Here is a 9,375-nt window from a genome sequence, read left to right on the forward strand (position 1 = left end):
AAAATTCAGAAATTTTTTTTGGGATTTTTAATCTCGGGTTGGTTCGGGTTTTTCATATATAAAATTAAACTATTGTGTAGAACTTTTTAAAATTTATAAATCAAACTAAACTAATGAACTTTGGATTTTTCCGTATTTTTCAGTAAAGTTCACAAACAAACATATAATTTACTTGTGCTCCAAATATTTCTTTAGTCCAACCAAAATACAATTATATAAGGTGTTTCTTTAAAAAAAAGTAACACAAAATATGAATGAGTATTGATGACATAAAAATATTAAATAATAACAATAATAATGAAATCATCATATAAAATAAATAGTGTAAAATTATAATGAAAAAAAATCATAATTTAAAAGTACTAAACCATGCTAAAATAAGTTTAATAAGTATTAGTAATATTCTAAATATTTAAGTAAAATAAAATTAGATTATGTATTTTAGTTGTCCAAATCAATGTAAAACTAAAGAACAAATATTCAATATTATTCTCATTCTTAATGTTGAGTTGATTTTCTTTTTGCATTAGTATTAATTTGATTTTGATTTAAATTTTATTATAATTATCAAGATCTATGAACTATAATATTTATTGGACCATTCCGAATTCTAAGTTTTAAACTTGAAATAATATATTAAAAGATAAAAACTATGAAATAGTATAAGAAATATTTTAAAATGATTTCAAAGTAAATATTTTTATGCATAAAATAAAATTTTAAAAATATATATATAATGTCGAGTAGGTTTGGTCTCGATTAATTTTTTTTAGTTAAAACCAAACCAAACCAAATATAGTTGAATTTTTTTTTTCAATACCAAACCAAGTCAAACCAAATCACTAATCGGATTTTTTTTTCGATTTGACTGAATTTGCGGTTTGATTTGATTTTGTACACCCCAAATACGAATTTTTATCGATACTCATGTTGTAATATAAAAATTTAGGTAAAAAATTGAGTTGAAAAGGTCAATCCTACGAGCCGACTTTGAATCTATATAAAATTTTCTTTCAAAAAAAATTTACCCATAGGAAAATGAACTCAAATTAGAAGGTTTATCGAAAACGAAGTTTAAATCGACTATCAAGTCATTAAAAATAATTTCAAATTACATGTAAAAAAAATTTCCCAACTTTTTATATTCATACATAATTTAAACGACAAAATCAGTGATGCATCAACGAAAAATTATCAAATAGGGAGTTATAATCTTACAAGCACAATGATATCTCAAAAAACTTTAAAATCTCTTCATTTTGAGCTAATAAACTCCCCCAAAAAAATGTCCAAATTTGACAATACATTTTTGTTTGTCTGAGTACCAAGCATTTTTGGTGAGTGTGAACCAACGAACCAATCTAGACTCTCTCAAAAGCAATCATATCCCTCTAAATGTGATGAATAATGTGACATGGTCCATTAACTCTTCTTCATAAGCGCTCTGAAAAATTCTTGTACGTAAACATGACTAAAGCTTCACGAATACGAAGAACGATTTGATATACAAAAAAAATCAACAATTTTAGATACAAGTAAATTAGCACAATAAATCTCCAAATTCGCTTGAGACCTCTTGAATATGAGTTAATAGTGCAACTCGATGATAAAACACATTCCGTGCATGTTTGAATCATCAAATTACCATTCAAAAATTATTTTACAAAATGTTAACGTGATCCACTCTAAACTCATAAAAAAGACTAGAACAATGCTAAAGGGTTCAAATCTTCCTTGAACCTCTTGGAAATCGTGTGAATTTTTCATACGAGTCATAAGTTATTATTCAAACTTAGCAAAATCATCAAAACTAGAATTTGACCTCGTTAATTTCAAATATTGATTTTGGTCTAACTTTCAAAACGAAAAGAATTAACCTAAAATATATTCAATCATCTCAAATATCGTGTCATCTCAAGTTATAAAACATTTTACAATTTATAAACAACCAACTAGGAGATTGAGAATTATTTTTAAAACTTTTATCATGAATTAGTCTGACCTAAATATAGATCTAAATTATGAGACTAAATAAACGAACTACTAAGGGGTCGTTTGGTACAAAATGAATAATGCATAGATTAGTAATGCAGAGATTAGTAATGCACGGATTAGTAGTACAGAGATTAGTAATGCATGATTTATTTTTATCAAGTGTTTGGTTCATTGTTTCCAATTCCAACTTGTATTTGAAATCAAATTATTTAAAAATATCTTTTCCAATTATACCCTTATATTATTATGTAATTGGGTCAAGGTAGATAATTATCGAAAAATATTTCTTTTATGATATTCTAACTAGCTATGAGAAGAATAATTTTGTTGTCATGCTTTCAGTTTTCTACTTGAATTATTTGAGGATAAATAATTTTCATTGTAAAAATTGATCACTAATAAAATGTCAATTTTAAATTTAAAAAAGATAAACCAACTACTTTTAAAACTATAAAGACGGTCAACAATTGAAAAATTGAATAAACCATGGACATTTACACATAAAAAATTGCAAGTTATAATTTTAATATGTATGTAATTTTTTAAAATTGTTCAAAATACGAATAATTAGTGATATATTTGTCTTTTAATTAGTAAATGTTAAATAACCCACATTTTAAATTTGTATTGATTTGAAATTGATATATTTAGTTACAAATAAGTCTCTCTAAATAATTTGTAAACTAATTTATTTAAATAATTCTACTAATACAAATATAAAACATAAATCAAGAAATTAAAATAAAAATTAAAAAGATTTGAGGGATATTTTTGTCTTTATGTGCTTATCCCATGATATTATATCCTATATATTATTAATACCTTCAAATGGAAGGTACTAATAATACATCGCATAATACCATGTAGGATGTATTAACTCATCCATAGATTAGTTATACATAGACTCACATTCCTATCAAACACAGTATTAAATTATACCACATATAATACTTATTTCTTTTAATACAGCCTATCAAACGCCCCCCAAATAAGCATATCAATAATTAAATCAAATATAAACGAATGTACAAGTCATATTTTGGTACTTTTGATGCTTCTATAATAATAATAATAATAATAATAATAATAATAATAAATACTAACAAAAATATTGAAAATTTTGAATACGTGTATGAATTATTCTAGATTTTTTCATTTTGACCATAAATTACACAATTATTATTTTGCCCTTAAATAATATTAAAATTACTAAAATGTTATTGATAGTCCTACTCATTGCTCTTCTATATAGTATTAATATAAAATTTATATAGTTGGTACTATCTAGGGTTTTAACAAAATCAGGCCTGTTTTTGTTTCTGCTATTTGCATTGTGTAAGGTCTATCGTGTTGGGTATGTTTGTTATGATGCTTTATCATTTTGTTTTGAAAGAACTGGTTATAGATATGAGCTTAATTACAATCTTTCTTTTTTGTTTTTGGAAAAAAGGATATCAAAAGAAATTGTAACGCTTCTCTACCGTGTATTCCAAGTCTGTATTGGCTGCAAATCCGATAAATATATCTGAAGAGTTAGTACAACTATTCAATTCTCTCTTTATTTTTATCTTAAAACCATCTTGGCAAAGTATTTTACTGCACTTTCGTGGTTTTCAATTACGTTTTTCTGTATGTGTTTCAGGGGAAAAATGGGAGCTTCCATTCATAGATCATCGAGAGACAGAGGCATAGGAGGAAAATCAAATCTCCATACTTAAAGGTTGTTGCATCATTCCAATACACAATTTGCTTATCTGTGGTCAAAACATCTTTATTAGAAATACATTTCAAATTTGCAGCCCTACATATTTATTTTCTGTGGCTTTTGGTTGAGTTTTGAAATCTCTATGCTAGAAGCCCTCCCAGCCTGAACTTAGAGACAAGTAGTTACATATCAATGAACTCATGTTTGATTTTGTCTTGTCATTCCCCTGCAATTTGGGCACTGTGAAGTATCCTGTATGTTATCTCATGAATGTTTTGAACAAAAATGAATAAAGTAACAGGAGATTATATCAATTTTGAATTGGATTCAGAAAACCTTGAATGATCAACGAACTACGAGTTTCTAGTTATTTCCAACGGAGAGCAGCCTCTACTTGAAGTTCCTTGGTGTTATTACGAGTCATGTGCTAATGAGTTATCAGTAGATACCTTTTTTCAAATGCCACTTTGATATTAGTTTACTTTGCAATTGTGTTCAGTGTAAATCTTATATTACAATAGCTGTGAGAGATTCTCTGGAAATTTATATGTCAATTTGAAAGTGGTGAAATTAACTCATAGAAAACACTAGTCTATTGAAAGTTTACCTATTGGAGGCAAACACTGAATTCATAGTCACTAGCCACCAATAATAGAAAGACATAAATTAATACTCTTTTATAGGGAGAAAGAAAAAGGCAACAAGATGATTACAAGCATTTAAATGGAATATATAACTATGACTCTCGATATATATATCCTTGAAAACTTACCGACATACTAATTCTACCTTCTTTTTTAGTCTATTTTCTCTACAGATGCTCCTTGTCTCTTAATAGAAACCACGGCTGCTTTTACCTTATATTATGTGATTCTTAATTCATCCAACCTACAAACTGGGAATCCAACAATATTTTGGTTTCTATATCTAGCAGTTCCTTTATCCTCTTGGCTGACATTTGCTTATATGATCGTTGCTTTTACAGCCTTCCTTTGGTATGTTTGGTTATGGAGGGCCTATTGCATCTATGCATTTAGGCACGTATGTCTTGCTAAAGTTTAGAATGACTTCATTTTAGACAAAAAAACAAGGACTTACTTCTTTTCATGCTCTGCCTTTTCTGTAGAAGAGCCTCTGTTTCATCAAAAACAAAGGAGTGTAACATTGTGTGTGTGTATATATATGAACTGAGTACTATTATCCATGTGGGGGTCCGGGTATTGTGATTTTGAAATTATAACTTGTTGCTTCAAGCATCATTTTCCGTTTCTTTTGCTTATTACCTATTCCATTTGTACTCCAGCTATTGTAATACCCCTTAGAACAGGCCTTTCTGTATTACACAGTTCACACTTCTTTTCTCTTTTTGGATTTTGCTGAGTGTATGCTACTACAAATTTCCTATTGTTAGTATATGAACTTTGCAGGTATCGAATTTACTTGACCTTGTCAAACTTTGGTCTCTCCCCAACTGATTGGCACTGAGGAATAATAGTAGTTGTTATTGTTCAAACTTTGAGAATTCATTTCCAGAATTTAATGTCAATAGTCATTGTGATAACTATTATTTTAGTTAGATGACAATCATTAGAGAGCTGGAAGGTCACATAAAATGGTTTGTGGATCAACAAACATTGTAGCTGATGATGGTACCACAGTCTGGTGCATGTGGTGATTGATGATGTGATGATAATCTCTGTCTTTACATGATTTATCCTGTGCCATCTACCCTTTTGTATCTTATTCATTATTATTTCTTTGGGCAGTGTGATGAAGTATCAAAAACAGGAAAAACTGTGATGCCTATTGAATTTCAGGTATAGTATCTATATTTATTTTATTTTTAAAAAGGGGTAGGGGACGGGAAAATTGGGGAGAGGAGACACCAGGGTGGGAATCGTACTCTCACCAACAATGTGAAAGTTTAGATAGCCAACCAAAAGGGCTACTAAAATTTCCCAGGTACAGTGTCTATATGTTGTTATAACTCGGGGATAATTTTACTAATTCGTGCAGTTGATGTCTTTATAAAGGCAAACAGACGCCAGACACTTCTGTACACTTTAGGAACTCCTTTATATTTTTGGTGGAAACTCAGGAGATACCAATAAGTATCAGATGATTGATTGCTATTTGTTGAGAATCATCTTAAATCTCCGCTTGGACTTTAGTATACCTATTACTTACATGATCCTAGCTTTTTTAGTATACCTAAGCCTGATTGCATCGAACTATGTCTCATCTTTAAAATTAATGTGGAGCCTCTTTTTCCTATAATTCATCACATCGAGTTCCTCAAATGGATGTGTTTAAATAACTGTGTGATGCATGTTCTAAAAAGGAAAGGAAATCAATACCTAATTTGTTAAAGAGCTTTTTCTGGTTAGAAATTCAACTCTGTCTAAGCAGATGTGGCATTTCCTAGTCGTTTTCTTTTTTAATATTTAATGCATTTCAATAAGAGTTGCCCTTGCTGTTCAATTCCTGGTCCTTTTTCATGCATTCTCAGATATAAGCTTTACTGATCATATAAATAGGAAAACGATCATTTGTGTGAGAATTTTCAGCTACTATTTAAATATCTGTTATAACTTATGAATTATTTGTTTTCTTATCACCAAAAAATAAGCAAATTCTAATATTTTTGGGGAAATCTCAATCATAGTACCCTTTGCCAATAATTGTTTTAGTAGATAATCTCTTTCTTTCCGCTTATGCAAATTCACAGGTCAATGACACTAATTTAGCGGAAATTGAAGGTGGAGAGGTTACTGTCCTGCAATGGTCCAGAGTTTTTAATGCAACTTAGCTTTCACGTAAAGGATAGCAGTGATTGAAAGTTTGTTCAGGTAACATGTGTATCATTTGTCAGGACAAACACCTGCCAAGTATTTTTATCAAATCCTGTTATCGTAGTCTATGCATTATATAGTCTGAGACCAATTTTCTCAGGAACAAAATCCTCCTCCGGAGCACATGCTCACCTGAGGTGTGTTTATTTTCCGGTGGTGCAGGTAAAACTATATTGTACAGTTCTGTTATGTGTCATTGAAATTTCTTTTTGATGTTGTACCTGCTCTTGAAACATTTTGAAGGATGTTGCATGCTTTTAATTGCAGGGTAGAGAGAGTATTGAGGTGATATTGGAAAAGCTAGAGGCAGATGGGTATGGAATTACCGAGAATTTTGAAACTGTCCGTTGGTCGGGTCGTCTGCTTCCAGATGCTCGTTGGGTAAGATCAGAATCTTTCTGTTATTCATAGTTTACAAATTATAATTTACCAGTCTTGTATTCCATCACTACAGTCTGCCAAATAATACCTTCATGATAATATATGTCCAAAATTTGAAAGAAGGAACATGTGTGCCTGTAATTTACGTGTATATTGTGTTATTCTCTGTTTTGTTTCTTTTTATGGAACCAAAGCCAAGAAAAAGTGATAGGGCTGAAGTCCTGAAGAGATGCTGCTTTAGAGTAAAATGCTTCATAGGTATAAAACCATTTGTACAAAACAAGTGCTCTCTTATTAATGAATAAGCAATTGCTTCTTTTCTCCAAGCATCACTGAGCAATATTCTGCTTGCAAAGACCGATGCTGGTTTCAACCCAACACCGTCAAAGGTACAAGATAGCTTTCCAAAATTTCTGACGACTTGACTGAGGATTTAATTGCACGTCAGCACGTGTATATACAGAAACGCATTTCCGGAATGCAAAATGAGAATATTTATATGCATGTCTATATATCAAGGCAGTAACTATTCCATGTGCAGGTAGTTAATACTATCTTGTTGTCCATTATTTGAGATACATAACATTCTGTTATTTCTTATTTATTTTCCCTCTATTCACAGTTATTCCAGGACCATTGCAGCATATCCCGCTGCATCCTGTAGATTTTGGCAAAAATCAATTGGCATGCACCAAGGCACCAACACAAATAAAGGGGCATTAACTAATCCGCGTGACTCGAGGTATAAAATTTAAAAACTTTTGTGTGTCTATGTGCACATACAAAACTATACAAGTTACATACCACAATAGATGGTACAACTAGAATAACTCGTATTTGGCTCAGATCTCTTTGAAAATATCTATATTTTTTAATTTTAGCTAAGCCCCAACAATAAATGTATAAAGGAACCATACCATACCCAATAACACCTTGATTGGTCTTAGACCAGTTATATTGTGATAGGTCAGAAATACACCATCGAGCAATGGTTATAGCAACTCGTGAGCTAGTTTCGATTAGAGCACTAAAATTTGGAGAAATCGATGTACCCCTGGTGAGAAAGGGATTGGTCGATTTTATGACAGACTGTTGCATTAAATAAAAAGCATTTCAATGTTTTATCCACGCCGCTCTTTCTTTGTAAAATTTTCTTTTCCACTAGATCCTAACATCCACTTCCTCCCTTATCATGATGTATATTGATACAGTTGAATATCATAAAAATCTCTAACTAAGACCGTAGATTCTCTGCTACCATAAATTAGCAGCCAAAGGAACATCGAAATTGATGAAGAATTGTATCAGAGCTCATGCATGATGGCTTTATCGATGCCCATTAGCATTAATTAAGTATTTTTTTGGTTTTGTATCTCTTATCGTGAAACTCTAGTGATAGAATGAGCATCTTCAATTGAGTAGAAAAGTCATTAATTCACTAAACAATCGAAGGTAATACAGAGGGGACAATAGAGGGATAAGGAGAACGTGCACCTTCTCATTGTCCATAGACATTTTCCGTTGTTACCCATTCATCGTTGAATCTCCGGAGATATCCAGAAGAGTGAGACTGGCGCCTTTGAGGGGAAGAGTGGAGAACAACAGTTTTGATGGCAAAGTGAATTTAAAAAGAATTAAACAAGTCATTATCATAATATATAATAACCTTATTTGGTCCCTGTGTTCCTCTTTCACGTGATTCCTTTAATTCTTTCGAATTTCTATCTTTTTACATCTTGTAAGAAATTCCTCTGATCATCTAGGTGGTTATAAAGAATTTGTCAATGAATTAATCCATAGAACTCACCTCTTGTTCTGTAGTAAAGAACATGTAAAGACAATGATAGTTTTTACTTTAAACGAATCAATATATTGAGAGGTTGAGATTGAATAAAATTCAATGTGCAATATATACTTTTTATTGTATCAACAATGTACGTATCTAATATATAGTTATACATCACTTATATACGAGTCTATATTATTTTTCCAATATCAATATATTTTATATACATACAATTATTTTATTGAAAACAATTTTTGTTACCTGTATCACTAAATTTTAAACTATTTTTCATGTGAATAGATACTTGACTATACTTTTAGTATAGATAAAACTACTTTTATTCTATATTTATGATTTTTTAGCTAAAACATTGAAAAAATTGTACACGTGTCAAGTGTAAGTTACTTGAGAATTGAGATTTTATGCACCAAATAAATGCCAAAATGCCTTCACACCAAATACCCCTATATTCACTTTGCTATCAGAGTTGTTGTTCCCCACTCTTCCCCTCAACGGTGCCAGTCTCGCTCTTCTCAGAATCTCCGACAATTCAACAATGGACGGCGAACAATGGAGAACGTCGATAGACAATGAGAAGGTGCAAGTTCTCCCTTTCCCTTTTTTGTCCCCTCTGTTTTACCTTTAATTGTTTAGTG

At 30.7% G+C, this 9,375-nt stretch overlaps 1 long non-coding RNA gene across 4 annotated transcripts; it reads left to right on the plus strand.

Moving 5' to 3' along the window:
- Positions 1-3,334: 3,334 nt before the first annotated feature.
- LOC107012918 lies at positions 3,335-8,552 on the plus strand. Of its 4 annotated transcripts, none has more exons than XR_003577232.1 (9): positions 3,335-3,349; positions 3,446-3,527; positions 3,638-3,715; positions 4,686-5,383; positions 5,467-5,517; positions 6,429-6,549; positions 6,653-6,714; positions 6,820-7,474; positions 7,556-8,552. It is a non-coding gene; the product is annotated as an uncharacterized LOC107012918 (long non-coding RNA). The 4 variants fall into 4 exon arrangements; XR_001456108.2 differs by lacking the exon at positions 4,686-5,383 and having other exon boundaries at positions 6,820-7,191; positions 7,290-7,474; XR_001456107.2 differs by lacking the exon at positions 4,686-5,383 and having other exon boundaries at positions 6,820-6,933; positions 7,128-7,474.
- The last annotated feature ends 823 nt before the right edge of the window (positions 8,553-9,375 follow it).

Source organism: Solanum pennellii, chromosome 3 (assembly GCF_001406875.1).
Source record: "Solanum pennellii chromosome 3, SPENNV200".
In the NCBI taxonomy this organism is placed as follows: domain Eukaryota; kingdom Viridiplantae; phylum Streptophyta; class Magnoliopsida; order Solanales; family Solanaceae; genus Solanum; species Solanum pennellii.